General features: G+C 39.0%; 1 long non-coding RNA gene across 1 annotated transcript in view; it reads left to right on the top strand.

The window, feature by feature from the left end:
• LOC118151398 (uncharacterized) overlaps positions 1-11187 on the top strand; it is a 41369-nt gene extending 30182 nt beyond the window's left edge. The window contains exon 5 of the long non-coding RNA XR_004739652.3: positions 10012-11187. This is a non-coding gene — a long non-coding RNA (uncharacterized LOC118151398). The remainder of the gene's footprint in view (positions 1-10011) is intronic.
• The last annotated feature ends 5886 nt before the right edge of the window (positions 11188-17073 follow it).

Genomic DNA, 17073 nt, shown 5'->3' with positions numbered 1-17073 from the left:
AGACTAGTCTGCTCAAAGCTTTTCTTCAGGCTGGGCACAGTGGCTCATGCCTGTAATCCCAGCATGTCGGGAGGCCGAGGAGGGCAAATCATGAGGTCAGCAGTTTGAGACCAGCCTGGCCAAACATGGTGAAACCCTGTCTCTACTAAAAATACAAAAATTAGTCAGGCATGTGCTGGTGGGCACGTGTAACCCAGCTACTTGGGAGGTTGAGGCAAGAGAATCACTTGAACTCAGGAGGCAGAGCTGAGATCGTGCCACTGTACTCTAGCCTGTGTGACAGCAAGACTCTGTCTCAAAAAAAAAAAAGGCCTTTCTTCAGTCAACTAGGTATAGCCCTGATTCCAGGAGCTTGGCCTAAGGGGCAAGATATAGGGTCTTTATCTTCTGCCCAGGTGGGAGCTCTGTTTCTCTCTGCGCACTTCATGGGGCATTTCTCCTAGCTCCTCTGTGCAATGAGGCCCCTGAATCGGCAGATTGTTTTTCCTTAGTTCTCAACATCATATTTCTTTATTTAATTTCCCAAGATATACTTGAAATGTGGACCTTTTTAAAAGAGGGCATTTTGAATGCCCTCCGTGTGCATCTTAAGGGATTTTCAGAGGTGTGCTTTTACCCTTACCTTACACACACACACACACACACAGACACACACACACACACACACACCTATCTATCTACTTATGTACCTACCTATCAATCTACCTATCATCTATCATCTCTCTATTGTGTGTGTCTACTTTTATATAGAGAAATCCCTGGCAGTGGTCAGTTAGTCAAAAATATTGCCAAGGTAGGAAAACATGAAAAATAATATATATATATATAAAACATCCATCCAGCAATGTGCAAGTAGAATCTTTCCAGATAAGTGATTCTCAAATGTTGGCGTCTGAATTTCTTGGAGGGATTGTTAAAACAGATGTCTTAGCTTCATCCCCTGAGTTTTAGGTGCAATAGATCTGGAGTGGGGCCTGAGAATTTGCATTTCTCGCAGGTTTTCAGGTGATGGTGATGCTGCTGGCCCAGGGATCACTTTTTGAAAATCACCATGGTAGATTTTCATTGTACTTTACAGAAAGCGAATATGTAACCTTTTATAGGGAGAAGAAAGAATGTTGATTAGTAGCAGAGTAGGTTAAGAGAAAGTAGGTTGAGAATGAATATAATTCTATCTCTATTTTATACACTTGATATACAGCAGTCCATGTTCACATGGATTTCTTCACAGGAGTTGCAGAGCACTCTTAAATATCACATAGGATATTGATAATATGCTATAAATAGTTGAGTTTGCAAGGGGGTAAAAAGAGATTCTTTCTGGAAATGATAATGTTCTTTAAAACTTTTTCTCTCTACATGATGAAAGTTAACTTCTCAGTGCTTCTTTACTTACCTGTAAATTGGCATAAACACAATTACATCACAGAGCTCTCCAGAAGACAAAAGGAGATAATATATAGTAGTTTTTCTCAGATGTTTTCACCATGATTTTTCACGATAGGTAGGCGAGGAATTGGGAGAAACCTAAAGAACACATTACAGAACAATATTATTGAGGTCTTCTCTTTTATGTCTTAAAAATGAATCTACAGGAGCCAGAAAAAGGAGAATACATATCCGTCAAAGATCTTATTGTTTTCATATAAAAATACTTTACACAACTTGACAGTTACTTAACCATGTTTATGTTTTGATTTCTGCTATGAAGCACAAGTACCTTAATTTGAGAAACTTAGGAACATGCTTTGAAAACAGTAATGGATTACATAGAGTTTTTCTATTATTAGATTTTGTTTAATTTGGCAAACATGTGAGACACTCATAAGCAGATATACAGGCTTTGACATCTCATTAACAGATTCCTTATGCTGATGTTTGGATTTTCAATGATCAGACATGTGATGAAGTCTTCTTTTCTACAGATGTTGTCTACAATCTTAAAAATTTGCTTCTAAATCATATTTCTGAGATACAAAAAAGTCAAAGCCATTTAAAAAATGCAATTGGCCCATGATTTATTTATCTCTTAATAAAATAGTAGTAGATGGTCGGGGCAGGACAGTGAATTTATATAATAGGTGACTAATGATTCCTGTGTTACATCATTGTAGAATCACTAGCATATTCAAAAAATTAAATGTATATCTTATATTGCACATTTACTTGTACTGTTTTAATGGCATTTCTAACTAAAGCAAGGTAAAATAATATATTCCAATTTATGGATGACCCATTTAACCATCATTTCTTGAACACTTGCAGTATTAACATTTAGCTAGTTTCCACAAGGGATGCAGAGATAAATAAGACACAATCCTGGCCAGGCATAGTGGCTCCAGCCTGTAATCCCAGCATTTTGGGAGACCAAGGAGGGAGGATTGCTTGAGCCTAGGAGTTCCGGACCAGCTGGGGCAATAGAGCAAGATCACCATCTCAAAAAATAAAAAATCCTCAATTTTGGAGAATTTCAGAATTTTCCATTCTGTCAATTGATCACTGAGGTGCTGCACTTTTCCCACTTACAAGAAGTAATCTGCATACAGCTAATAATGTTTAGCAGCATGGACAAAATAATGAGCTGGACAGCTGTGGAATCTGACAGAGCTTCATGTGAATCCCTACCTAGACACTCCTTAGTTAGATGATATTGGGAAGATTTTCTAAATCTTTCTGCTTGTCAGTCTTTGAATCATAAATTAGTGGGACTTGTGAGAAGTGAAAATAATATATTTAAAGAATGAAACTCAGTGATCAACACTTAGGTCTTCCATCTCTGCTTCTTCCTACGTTCTTATCTCTAGCTTGAGTGCATGTGCTGGTCTGATCCCAAGACTGCTCGACATGTGAAGATGTCTGCCTTGATTCGGGCCCCGATCACCATTCAGGGAGCTGTGACTATGAGGGCACAGGCCACTTAAATTGTCAATGAAGAATTGCCTGTGGTAGTTCTTTTGAGAAGAGAGCAGTGAACTTAGCTCCCATTTATGGTGCCACATCCTGTCCTGCTCACAGGTGAAAACTGAAAAGGGAAGACAGTCCATTTGTAGTTGAATACAACTCTAGGTTAACTTTATGATTCAGCTGGGGGCATACCATAGTTTTACATTAGAGTTGGAAATCCAGAATAGGACTTTTTCCCTCATGAAATTTCTACTTTAGGTATTAGAAATGTTTCTCTGTAAGAGAAAGCAAAACATTAAACAAATTTCCTTTCCATTTTATTCTGTGGAAGACTCCAAAAGACAGTTGGGTAATTGACATATGCCTAGGAAAAGTTTACATATACATTTTTTTAGAAAAAAATATCAATTTGAAGTACTAATACTACACTTAAAGACATAAGTCATGCATTGATCCATAAAGATTATATTCTCAGTAGCAAGTCCTCAGAATTGCATGACCAAACCGAAGGCTCATACGTAATTCAACCTATGTAAATTAGATAATGTTGCGAAAAGATTAGAGCTTACCATATACTTTGAGTGTAGTATAGTTCTTTCTTACTCTTCAAAGACAAATGAGAAGCATTAGGTTTGCCTGCATATGTTTTTGTGTGATATGTACACATAGATATATACACACATACATGCATTCCAGATAGATACATATATGGATCTAACAACATACATACTAATTCAACAATTTCTCTTTTGTATTATTGGTACCAAAAAATACAAGGAAACATTTATAAATGTACTAACATCTAAAAGTAGAGTGAGTGTTTTAAAAATGCATTTTTAATATACTATTTTTACTTTGTTTTCTTTTGAAATATGAATAATAGCAATAGATTTTGACCTGCAACCATTCACACCCAAAGCTCTTTGCCTAGAGTATCCCATCGCTATGATTTGGATATGATTCATCTCTGCCAAAACTCATGTTGAAATGTTATTGTCAATGTAATGCTATTAAGAGGTGGTGGGGCTTTTAAGAGGTGTTTGGGTCATAAGGGATCTTCGCACATGAGGAGATTAATGCACTTCTTGCAGTATTGGGTTAGTTCTCCCAGGAGTGTATTGGTTCCCACCAAAGCGAGTTGTTATAAAGTGAGTTTGCCTCTTGTGCTTTGCCCTCTCTTTGCACACAACTTCTCCTCTTCTGTTTCTCCGCCGTGTTTTGATGCCGCGCAAGACCCTCATCAGAAGCTGAGCAGAAGCTAGTGCTGTGCTTTTTGGTCTTAACCTTCAGAAGGCTATTCACCTATTTTCTGTATAAATTACCCAGTCTCAGGTATTCTGTTACAGCAACACAAAATGGACTAAGACACCTAGTAATTATGGAACTGAAAGCAGGCAGGTCACAAATTACATTTCTCAGTTGGCCTCCCTCTTGTGTGAGGCATGATACCTTTCCTCCCTCCTCTCCCTCTTCTCTACTTGCCTGGCCTAAGTCTTGCTGGGATTTTGACTGATAGACTCAGATATAATTCCTGTTCTAATACCGTTTTTAAATAAAATATTAGGATTGGTTGGTCTATGAACCTGGTTACACTGTGCAGAATATAAACAAGTTGTTTATCATTAGTTAAATAAATATAAAACTTTCGGTCCTTTGTTTTCCTAAACAGTTTGTCATCAAAGTCTTTTTAAAACATTTATTTTTTAAATTGACAATTAAAAATTGTGTATATTTATGATGTACAATGTGATGTTTTGATATACATTGTGGAATGGCTAAATGAAGCTGTTTAACATATGAATTACCACACACGCGTTTCGTTTTATCGTTTGTTTGGTGGTGAGAACACTTAAAATCTACTCTCTTAGCAAATTTCAAGTATACAATATATTGCTACTAACTATATTCACCATGATGTACAATAGATATCTTGAACTTATTCCCAGCTCCCCATTGCCCCCACCTCTGGCCTCTGGCGATCCATTTTACTCTTTGTTTCTATAAGTTCAACTTTTTTTTAGATTCAATATGTAAGTAAGGTTGTATGGTATTTGTCTTTCTGAGCCTGGCTTATTTCCCTTAACATAATGTTCTCTAGGTTCATCCATGTGTTGTTGCAAAAGAGAGGATTACCTTCTTTTTCCTTTAAGGCTGAATAGTATTCCATTGTGTACGTAAAACACATTTACTTTATTCATCCACTCACTGTTGGGCACTTAGGTTAATTCTGTATATTGGCTATTGTAAATAGTGCTGAGATAAATATGAGAGCGTACTTTTTCAAAACACTGATTTCTATTTTTTTTTTTTTTTTGAGACGTAGTTTCACTCTTGTTGCCCAGGCTGGAGTGCTATGGTGTGATCTTGGCTCACTGCAACTTCTGCCTCCCTGGTTCAAGCAATTCTTCTGCCTCAGCCTCCTGAATAGCTGGGGTTACAGGCATGTGCCAGCACACCCGGCTAATTTTGTATTTTTAGTAGAGATGGGGTTTCTCCATGTTAGTCAAGCTGGTCTTGAACTCTTGACCTCGTGATCCACCTGCCTCAAGCCTCCCAAAGTGCTGGGATTATAGGCATGAGCCATACCACTGGCCCAAAATACTGATTTCATACCTTTTGGATATATACCCATCAGTGAGATTGCTGGATCATGTGGTAGTTTTATTTTTAATATTTTGAGCAACCTCCATATTCTTTTTCATAATGGCTATGCTAATTTACATTCCCTTATTAATTACCTTTTCTCCATATCCTCACCAACATTTGCCATCTTTTGTCCTTTTTGGTAATAATCATTTTAACAGGCGTGAGGACAAATTTTATTATTGTTTTAATTTGCATTTGCTGAATGATTAGTGATGTTGAGTACTTTTTTCATATGCCTGTTGGTCACTTCTTTGTCCTTTTTTGAGAAGTGTCTATTCAGGTTCTTTGCCCATTTAAAAAAATAATTTTTACAGGATAGAGGTCTCCCTATGTTGCGCAGTTTGAAGGGCAATGGCTGTTCACAGGTAAGATGCCACTACTGATTAGTATGGAAGTTTTAATCTGCTCTGTTTCCAACCTGAGCCTATTCACCCCTCCTTAGACAACCTGGTGGTTTCTTCCTCCCACAAGGTCAACATTGAGGCTGAACTTAGTGTGGACACCGGGTGACATACCGCACTGAAGTCCAGAACTCCTGTTTTCAAGTGATTCTCCTGTCTTAGCCTCCAAGTAGCCATGACTACAGGTACCATGGTACCTGACCCTTTGTCCATTTTTTTTTTTTGAGATGGAATCTTACTTTGTTGCCCAGGCTGGAGTGCATTGGCGTGATCTTGGCTCACCACAACCTCCACCTTCCAGGTTCAAGTAATGCTACCTCCTTAGCCTCCCAAATAGCTGGAGTATAGGCATGCGCCACCATGCCTGGCTAATTTTTATATTTTTAGTAGAGACAAGGTTTCACCATGTTGGCCAGGCTAGTCTTGAACTCCTGACCTCAGGGGATCTACCCACCTTGGCCTCCCAAAGTGCTGGGATTACAGGCTTGAGCCACCGTGCCCAGCCTTGCCCATTTTTTAATTGGCTTATTTTCTTGCTATTGATTTCCTCATATATTTTGGGCGGTAACCCCTTATCATTTGTATGGCTTGCAAATATTTTCTCCTATCCTATAGGTTGCTTTAATCTGTTTTCAGTTGATTTTTGTATATATTGTGAGATAATGGTCTAATTTTATTATTTTTTTTTTTGCATGTGGATATCCACTTTTCCCAGCATCATTTGTTGAAGGAACTGTCTTACCTCCAATGGGTATGCTTGACATCTTTGTCGAAAAGCAATTGGCCATAAACATAAGAATTTATTTTTGTGCTCTATTCTGTTCCATTAATCTGTATGTCTGCTTTTATGCCAGTACCATGCTGTTTTGATTATTACCATTTTATAGTAGATTTTTAAAATTGGATGTTGTGATGCCTTCAGTTTTGTTCTTTTGTTTAAGATTGCTTTGCCTATTTGACATCTTTCATGGTTCCATACGAATTTAGAGGTGTTTTTTATTTTTTTTTTATTTTTGTGAAACATGTCCTTGGAACTTTCATTGCTATTGCATTGAATGTGAAGATTGCTTTGGGTAGTATGGACATTTTTACGTTATTATTTCTTCCAATCTATCAATATGGGATATCTTCCCACTTATTTGGGTCTTCAATTTCTTTCATTTGTGTTATATTTTCAAACAACCTGTCTCTGAGTTCAGAAATTCTTTGCTTTATCAATTCTGCTGTTGATGCCTTCTATTGCATTTTCCATTTCACTTGTATTTGTATTTTTCAGCTCCAGAATTTCTATCATTTTCTTTATAATTTTAATCTCTCTGTTAAATTTCTCATTTTGGTCAATCATTGTTTTCCTAATTTCACTGATTGTGTCTCCAAGGTTTCTTAAAGTTTCATTGATTGTTTCTCTAAAGTTTCTTAAAGTTCACTGAGCTTCCTTAAAACAATTATTTTGAATCTTTGTCCAGTACTTTGTATACCTGCTTTTTTGGGGGTCAGGTGTTGGACAGATATTATGTTCTTTTAGTGGTTTTTATGAATCCTTGATTTTTCATGTTTCTTGTGCCTTATGTTGATGTCTGTGTATTTGTGGATTACACATCTCTTCCAGATTTTATGGGCTAGTTTTGCTGTGGAAAAACCTTCCCCTATAAGTGGAAAGCTACAAGGGGGCTTTCTGAGTAGGGTACAGTGGTTCTGGCACCAGTGAGGGTACAGCTGTATAGTGCCCCTGCAGCTGTGTCATGTCCCTGCAGCTGTATCAGCTGAGGTTGGTGTTAACATAGATTGCAACGATCCTCAGAGGCCAAAGCTGTGGATGTCCACAGTGATGACAAGAGTTGTTGGGCCTTTGGCAGCAGTGGCTGCAAAGGTCCTTCCACGCTCTTTTCCTCCCACTAGGGAAGTTGTAGCTGAGAGGATCCCTCTTAGCATTGTGGGCCTGCTTACAGTGATGATGGCATCAATATTTGATGAGTGGTGCCTGTGAAGCAGCCACAGAGCTGAGACCTGAAGCGTGGTCATGGAGGTACTATGGCTCTAGGGTCTATGGTAGTAATGGCATTGTGACCAAGGCATAGGCACCCCCGCTGCTATATTGCTTGCTACAGTATGCAGGGCATATGTGCTGGTGAAGCTCAGAACAGGAGCACAGGTGTGAGCAGAGTTAAAATGACTCTGGAATTAGAATGGAGCCTAACTCTACGGTGCCTGAGTTGCTGCTGAAGTTTAGGCATGTGGAGTTAAGAGAGTGGCTCTGGGGCCGGCAGTGTGAACCAACTTCCTATGGCAGTGGCTTTGGCGCTTCAGACATGGGTGGGCACAGTACTGGCACAGAACCTGGGTGTACATTGTGGACACCCAGGATGTCCAGGGTGTGGAAGGATGGCTATGGCTTCAGGGTCAGGGAATTTGTGGGGTCGAGAGAGATCATAGCTCTGTTCCTGAAGTGGCTCAACAGTGACTGCTTCTTGGAAGGGAGAGGAGTATGCAAACTGCTTCTCCCTCTCTGAGGTTCCCCAGAAGGAATGCTTCTTTGATACCTCAGTGGCAAAGGACACTGGTGTCCTCTCTGGAGCAGGCTGCTGGGTACTAGAGTGGTTCCTGTTACATGATTGATATGTAATCATATCAATACTAGAGTTATATTCCTGTTACATGATTGACAGCCTCTGCCTCTTTGTTGCTAGCTGATTCCTGGTGCCTCAAGTTTGCTAATGTTATCAGCAGTCATTTCTGTGTGAATATTCTGTTTTTTTTTCACTTGACCGTGTTGCTACAGATTCTTTAGTAGGCCCTTGAGCCCTCTCAATGCTATTTAGGCTTGTGGATAGCTGTCTGTATGTGTTTTTTTTGTGGGAGGATGAAGGCTGGTATCTTCTCCTTTACCATCCTGGTGACTTTTCCTGTCATCAAGGTCTTGATGGGAATAAAACATTATATTACCTCTATGGGAAAATCATATTTGATTTATAGATTTTTTTTTCTGTACAGACAAAATATACCAATCTGCTTTAGTTAAGAGCTGTTTGTGTTGGCTGATAATCAAAGTATTTCTGTTATCCGCCAGCAGCTAGTCTTCAAATATAGCCCTCAAAACATCTAAATACTCTCATGATAATCTGAAATCTTGTAGGCAATACACCAAAGCTAATTATTTACAAATAAGGAGAAGTTACTTGCCAAATTTACGGTTTCCCATGTATGAAATTAATATGTATATGCCAAAACAGTTTTCCACATTGATTTTGGCATAAAAGTTGCTGGTGTAGCATTGAAATGCATTCATGAATATAAGAAAAAATTGATCATTAAAATTTAAGTTAAAAACAAAAATCTAGAGCACTCATTCTATTATAGAACTTTCTTCTTTTTTTTTTTTTTTGGCAAGAAAAGTGTTTCTGAGACGCTCTCTAAAAGCAGCAAGCTACTCTCACTAGATAAAACAAGGTGTTGTGGTTTGGGGTAGTCATTTTGAATTTTATCAAATGCAAGACTCATTTAATCCTTCCACGAAATGAACCACCAGGATAGTTGGTTTAAAAGATGATTCTTTTGCCTTTCTTATGCATACAAAAAACAGAATGAACGCTCAAAACACATTAAAATAAATACTTCGCTGACTGTGGTGGCTCATACCCAATATTTTTGGGAGGCTGAGGTGGGAGGATCACTTGAGTCCAGGAGTTTGAGACCAGACTGGGCAACAAAACAAGATCCTGTCTCTACAAAAAAAAAAAAAAACAGTAAATAAAAAATAAAAAAAATTAGCTGCGCTCAGTGGCAGGTGCCTGTAGTCCCAACTACTGGGGAAGCTGAGGCAGGAGAATTTCCTTGAGCCCAAAAGTTCCAGATTGTTGTGAGCTACAACTGCATTTCAGCCTGGGTTACAGAGTGAGACCCTGTCTCAAAAAAAACACAAAAAAATGCTTGTCATGGATTTTATGATAAGAAAAGATTGAATCCCATAAACTATTTGTAAGGTTTTGAATATGTAGAACCCCCACAAATAATAGTGGTCAAATTCTTCAAATAGAATATGTATTCTTTTTTTTTTTTCCAGACGGAGTCTTGTTCTGTCAACAGGCTGGAAGCACAGTGGGCCGTCTCGGCTCTCTGCAGCCTCTGCCTCCCTGGTTCAAGTGATCCTTCTGCCTCAACCTCCCGAGTAGCTGAGACTACAGGCGTGTGCCATCACGCCCAGCTAATTTTTGTATTTTTAGTAGAGACGGGGTTTCACCATGTTGGCCAAGATGGTCTTGATCTCTTGACCTCATGATCCTCCCACCTCGGCTTCCCCAAGTGCTGGTATTACAGGCGTGAGCCACTGCACCTGGCCAGAATATGTATTCTTAATTATTGTGTCTGCTCAGATTCAGTGTAAATTGTTCCCACATCATTAGAAAGTGCCGTGTTTACACAACAATGGAAGTTTTGTTTATTTTTTTCCATGTGGAACTGAAATTATTCACAGGTCACAGTTAGGAGAAAAAAGAAACATCCAGATGGACGATCCTTTATTTTCTCAGCTGGATGGTGTGTATGTCTGTGGAATGTATCTGTGCAAATAGCAAACTTTTACATTCAGGAAGTGATATTTCAGAACAAGCTTTTGTAAAACAGTACTTTTTGTAGTTTGGGGTGAAGCCAAGGCAAAATTTAGATTCCTTCTATTTCATAAATGAACTCTATAATAAACAAAATGAAGTCTATGAAGTCGATTTACAATATGGTTATTGTATGGGATTTGACATCACTGTAAAGTATTACGTTGGACAAAAATAATGCTGCTGAAAATACTTGCTGCCAGTGGCTCTCAGAATTATAAGGAAAGGCAATTGGTAGTGAATTCTTTTAACTTGGAATTCAAATCTCAGGACTGAATGTTGTCCATTATTGGAGTTCAAAGGCAACTATCTCTAGAATTGTTCTTTTAATGCTTGTTGGATGGTTTTAGTTGTTTTTTTTCTTGTAGGCACACAATTGTTGTCTTGATCTTCGTGATAAAAAGCGTTCTCTGGGTCTTTGTAGTGAACCCAGTTGGCCTGGTAACATGCCTGTAGTCAGAATTCCAAAGTGGGGAAACAAAGGCTTAGAAATTATTGGCTGAGAACTGTTTGTTCAGAACTGTGGGAATCTTACCCTGGCCTGTGGAACCAATGGACTCTCTTCATTAGATCCACATTCATCCAGAAATGCCCCGATTCCTTGCCCTTTTGTCTTTTCCCAAACTAGAGCTTTAACCACAATAAAAACAAATGTGGCAACTTCTTTTGTAAATCAATTCTTACAAAAATTCCCAGTGTGCTGTAATTCTTCCCCTTCATGTCATAATTCCAAAAGCATGGCGTTAGCTTATTCAATGTTACATTTATTTCCATAATAAGGATGTGTCAAGAGGCAAGACATTTAAAGGCAAAAAAAAAAAAAAAAAGCCTGCCTTTAGGCCTAATTGAATGATGATGAGTTCGCTTTCCCCTGTCCATTGACGTTTATTTTCCCAGGTTAATTAAACAAACATATATAGTCCAGCATGACTGTTTTAGACTATGTAGTTTGAAACATTCAATACACATTGAAGTATAATCCAGTAAAATAAATTTCACCAACAAATAATAGAGAAAACATATAAGAGAGAAAATATAGCAATTTTACATTTTTTTTTCTGAGTGTAAAGTTATTCTTAAACCAACTGACACTATGCCATCTGATTACACAATTGTGACTTGGAAATGCCAAGTTTTTCTTTGTGTGTCTAAATAATGCAAGTTGAATTCTTCAGTGTTCATATAAATACTTTAATTACACTGAAGCTTTATCAGCAGGGAGCCATGGGAAGTATGTAGAGCCCTGGATAAACATTTTTAAAAGCAAGAACTATTCAGGTTACACAAAAGACAGGACAGTCCTAACAACAGCAACAACGACAACCACAACAAACGGGGCAAGCTGTACTTTTTAGGAGAGGAGGATTGAATGGTTTTCCTTTTCTTTTTATTTCCCACTATTGTTTTGGGGAAAATACCTAAAAAATGGGAAAGATGAAGCCTGAGCAACCGAAGGGACTGAAGAATTCTAAGTAGTTCTTAGGAGAAAATTAAAAAGAAACCTGACTAATAGTGGTTCAGAGACATTGAAACTCAGGACATTCAGGCTTGGCTATTAGATCTAAAATATAAGAACAAGGATAAGCGTAATTCCTTTTAGCACAGCTTCAATCATCTTTGTTCAACTATGATCGAATGCTTTACCAGTGTGATAGTGCGTACTCACAGCCATAGGTCATTTTGTTTTCTCCATAATCCTAGTTACCTTCTACATTTCCTCCTGAAATTTGCAGGTCCTGAGTAATATGGAATACAAATTTAATGTAGTTTGGCTCCAGGATTGCAGGTCACAGCTATTAATTATTGACTGAGCAGTGCAGTTTAACACAAGAAGGAAAATAATTAATGAGAAAGAAATCATGCCACGTACCTTCACTGAAGCTCATGGTCTACTTGTCTCTTTATGCCCTGGCTGTCAAGGGCTTAGCACCATTTTCAACTTTATTGCTGCAAAGTTGATGAATTGTCATTACCATATTTATGATTCCTTTTCTTGGGTCTTGCTTTCTAACTTTCTTTCTTTTGTTGTATGTGTATATGTATATGATTTTATTGTGTATATATGTGTGTAGATGCTATTTTGATTACATTCTGAAAATAGGTAAAAATTGGATAAGTAGAAATATACACCAACATAGTAAGGAAAGCACATTACGTGTGGAAAATATTTAAACACATTCTTTAAATAATGTCCAGATGGAATGCAGGCAGTGGGGTGAGGAAAGTGTAGGAGAACCGGCACTTTCTGTGGGTAGTGGGCACTTTCTGGGCTTTGGTTGTTTCATCTGCTTATCTTCTTTTTGACCAGATAATCTTTGAGCACCAACAGTCTATTACTCAATAAAATGAGTAGCCCTCTGTGCTACAAATAAGCAAACAAAACTTCATTTTCAAATTCTGTCTTTGAGTAGGTGAATTTTGAAATGTTTTCAGATGCAGACTGTGGTCCCGGTAGTGGATGATCATCAAAATCCTTACAAAATTGTAAGGTACACATGCCCAGGTGTCAACTCAAATATGTTGAATGAAAACATCTTGCAGTGGGGTCTGGAAATTGATGTTTTCAACAGAAATTTTAGCAAAAGTTCTCCAGAGAAATATGATGAATGTCCCAAACTATGTTCCATCCAGTTAGATGCCTTTTGGTTTGGGGTTTTCTTGTCACTGCAACAAGGAAAAGTTCTCTTGGCAGATGCTAAACTCTAAATTGGTGATACAGAGCTTCCATTTGCTGTAACTGCAGACTGAATACTGATCTCAGTTACTTGATAAAATTGTGTGCCTTTTGTGATAACTGTAATTCTTACTTGATACACAAATGCTTAAGCAAACTTCTTCTTCTTTTTTTTTGAGATAGGATCTTGCTCTGTCGTCACCCAGGCTAGAGGGTGGTGGCACAATCATATTTTACTTCAGCTTTGATTTCCTGGGCACAAGTGATCTTCCCACAGTTTCCCAAGTAGCTGGGACTACTTGGGAAGTAGCCATTTCTACTACACCCAGCTAATTTTGTTTTTATTTTTATTCTTTGAGACAGAGTGTCACTCTTGTCACTCAGGCTGGAGTGCAATGGCCTGATCTTAGCTCACTGCAACCTCCTCCCTCTCAGGTTCAAGCAATTCTCCTCCCTCAGCCTCCTGAATAGCTGGATTACAGGCACCTGCCACCATGCTCGGCTCATTTTTGTGTTTTTAGTAGAGGTGGGGTTTTAGTACTTTGGTCAGGCTATTCTTGAACTCCTGACCTCAGGTGATCTGACTGCCTCGGCCTCCCAAAATGTTGGGATTACAGGCATGAACATCCACACCTGGCCTGTTTTTATTTTTTGTAGAGACGAGTTCTCCTCACTATGTTGCTCAGGATGGTCTTGAACTCCTGGGCTCAACTTGTGCTCCCACCTTGGCCTCCCAAAGTGCTAGAATTAGAGGCCTGAGCCACTGTACCCAGCTCACAAGCATACGTTTTATTTTTGTGTCTTATAGTCATTAATTCACTTATTTGATAAATTGATTTTCTTTTCAATATTTTTACTCTTTTATATTTATCTCTGAGATTATCAGGGTTTGTCACCCCCAAATATGCTATATTAAGAATTATTTTTGAGCCAAGACATTGGAGTTTCTGAAATATCTCATCTATCTAAATGCAGAGAGTCCCAGAAGGAACTCAAAGGAATGAAATTGTCAGAAATCCCCTTAGTGGGAGCATCTCTAATCTTTTTTTCTTAGAGGAGAAGTCAGCACTATACCCAAAACCCAAACAGGACATTGTCACAAGACCATCATATCTGTGGCTCCTTTGGCTTTCCAAAATGTCATTTGATTTTCTTTAAGTGCACTTTCTCTCTTCCCTTTTAAGTAAGTTAGGTGTATAGACCTTAAATTCCAACTAACTTTTTGACACATCTGAGAGGTGAACTTGTCAATACAATTGTGTTTTTGATGGTTAATTTGTCATTTGTCAGTACAATTTGTAGGGATCCAGGCAGACACCCAAGAAGGGCAGAGGAAAAAAGGTTTTCTTTCTCTACTTCTCCCATGGAAAAATCTAGGAAATGTATTTCCCTGCCAATTTAAGAAGCTTGATCCCATTTTCCATAGATTCCATAACTGAACCATATTCTTTCAATCTCCCTGCTTTTATGTGTAACACACAATAAGGCTCTCTGTTTGGCAAGCAAGAACCTGTGTTGCAGATTTCTTAGTTAAAAAAAAAAAGGCACAGCCAGGTTAATTTTCTACACGTTTCATAAGAGATGATAAAAGTAATCTTCGGTGGCTGGGTGCAGTGGCTTATGCCTGTAATCCCAGCACTTTGGGAGGCCGAAGTAGTGGATCACCTGGGTCAGCAGTTCCAGACCAGCCTGGTAACATGACGAAAACCCGTCTCTACTAAAAATACAAAAACTAGCCAAGCGTGGTGGCAGGTGCCTGTAATCCCAGTTACTGGGAGGAGAACCCAGGAGGCGGAGGTTGCAATGAGCTGAGATCGAGCCTTGCACTCCAGCCTGGGCGACAAGAGTGACACTGTGTCTCAAAAAATAATTAAAAAGAAAATCATCTGCATTTCATTTTGCATTTCAATGAAGTTGTTTCTTTGAAGTGGGGAATAATTTCAAAGAGTAAAAAATGGGCTCCTTGTTTGTGTGTGTGTGTTGCCATTTATTATTCTTGCTGGTTCAAGCAGAAATTTCTCTGTTGGCCTCATCTTTAAAATATTCAGATAAGCACCTGACTGTGGCTAGGTGTCGTGGCTCACACCTGTAATCCCAGCACTTTGTGAGGCCAAGGCAGGTGGATTGCCTGAGCTCAGGAGTTCCAGACCAGCCTGGGCAACACAGAGAAACCCCATCTATACTAACATCCAAAAAATTAGCTGGGTGTGGTGATGTGCACCTGTAGTCCCAGCTGCTCAGGAGGCTGAGGCAGTAGAATTGCAAGAACCTGGGAGGTGGAGATTGCAGATCATGCCACCACACTCCAGCCTGGGTGACAGAGCAAGACTCTGTCTCAAAAAAAAAAAAAAGCTGAGCCCGGTGGCACCAGTAATCCCAGCACTTTGGGAGGCCAAGGCAGACAGATGACTTGAGCCCAGGAGTTGAGACCAGCCTGGCTAACATGGTGAAACCCTATCTCTACAAAAATACCCAAACCAAACAAAACCAAAAAGCAATTAGCCAGGCATGCCCCTGTAGTCCCAGCTATTGGAGGCTGAACTGGGAGGCTCACTTGAACCCAAAAGGTTGAGGCTGCAGTGAGCTGTGATTACACCACTGCACTTCAGCCTGGGCCACAGAGCAACACTTTATTTATTTATTTATTTATTTATTTGAGATGGAGGCTCACCCTTGTCTCCAGACTGGAGTGCAGTGGTGCGATCTTGGCTCACTGAAACCTCTGCCTTCTGGGTTCAAGCTATTCTCCTGCCTCAGCTTCCCGAATAGCTAGGACTACAGTTGTGAGCCACCACACTTGGCTAATTTTGGTGTTTTTAGTAGAGACAGGGTTTCACCATGTTGGCCAGGATGGTCTTGATCTCCTGACCTTGTGATATACCAGCCTCAGCCTCCCAAAGTGCTGGGATTACATGCGTGAGCCACTGCACCTGGCCAACACTTTATTTCAAAACAAACAAACCCAAACACACACAAAAAGAACAAAGAAATCAGCTCAAAAGAGAGCACTTCTCATATTTCCACAGCTACATTTTATTCCAAGCCACTGCAATTTCTCAGAAGATTACAAGAGGCTTCCTAACTGATCTTCAATAAATCCTGTCCTCATTTCCTACAGCAGCCAGTAAAAAGCATATATCCTATCCTATCCTATCCTATCCTGTCCTGTCCTGTCCTGTCCTGTCTATCCTACCATCCTATCCTATCTTGTTCTTCCCTCCCACTCTCAGGATCCAAACCTTCCACTTGCCTCCCATATCCCTTAGAAACAGAAAGTCTATCATAGCCTGCAAGGGCTTCCATCATTCTGTCTCTGCCTGCTTCTCTTGCTCTCTTGGCTGCAGGCTCACTCTGCCCCATCACGCTGGCCTCCTTGCCGGCTCTACATACATGACTTTACTACTGTCTCAGGCATGGCACTTGCTCTTATCTCTGCCTAGAAAGCTCTTCTTCCAACAATTTTTACAACTCTGACCCTCATTACCTTCATGTCTCTGCTCAAAGAGCTCCACATCAGTGTAATTTTTCCTAAACATCTTCTTTAAAATAGTACCTTTCCCTGTCTTATCCCCATTCTATCTACCTTGTTTTGCTTTATTTTCCTCCATAGCAATACCATTTAATATATATCTATAATTTATTTATTTATTTACTCATGTTCTATTTTTCCCCATTAGAATATAAGACAAAAATATTTTCATTTTATTAACTATACTATCTGCCTCACCTAGAACATGGACTGGTATAGTAGATAAGAAACAATATGTGTTGAATGAATGAATAATTAATCCTAAATATAATAATCAAGAATATTTACTCATTCATTTGTTGAATCAAACAAATC

The sequence above is a fragment of the Callithrix jacchus genome, chromosome 2 (genome assembly GCF_049354715.1).
Source record: "Callithrix jacchus isolate 240 chromosome 2, calJac240_pri, whole genome shotgun sequence".
NCBI lineage: Eukaryota > Metazoa > Chordata > Mammalia > Primates > Cebidae > Callithrix > Callithrix jacchus.
Note: the sequence above shows the minus strand (reverse complement) of the source record. Positions and strands in the feature narration are given on the sequence as shown.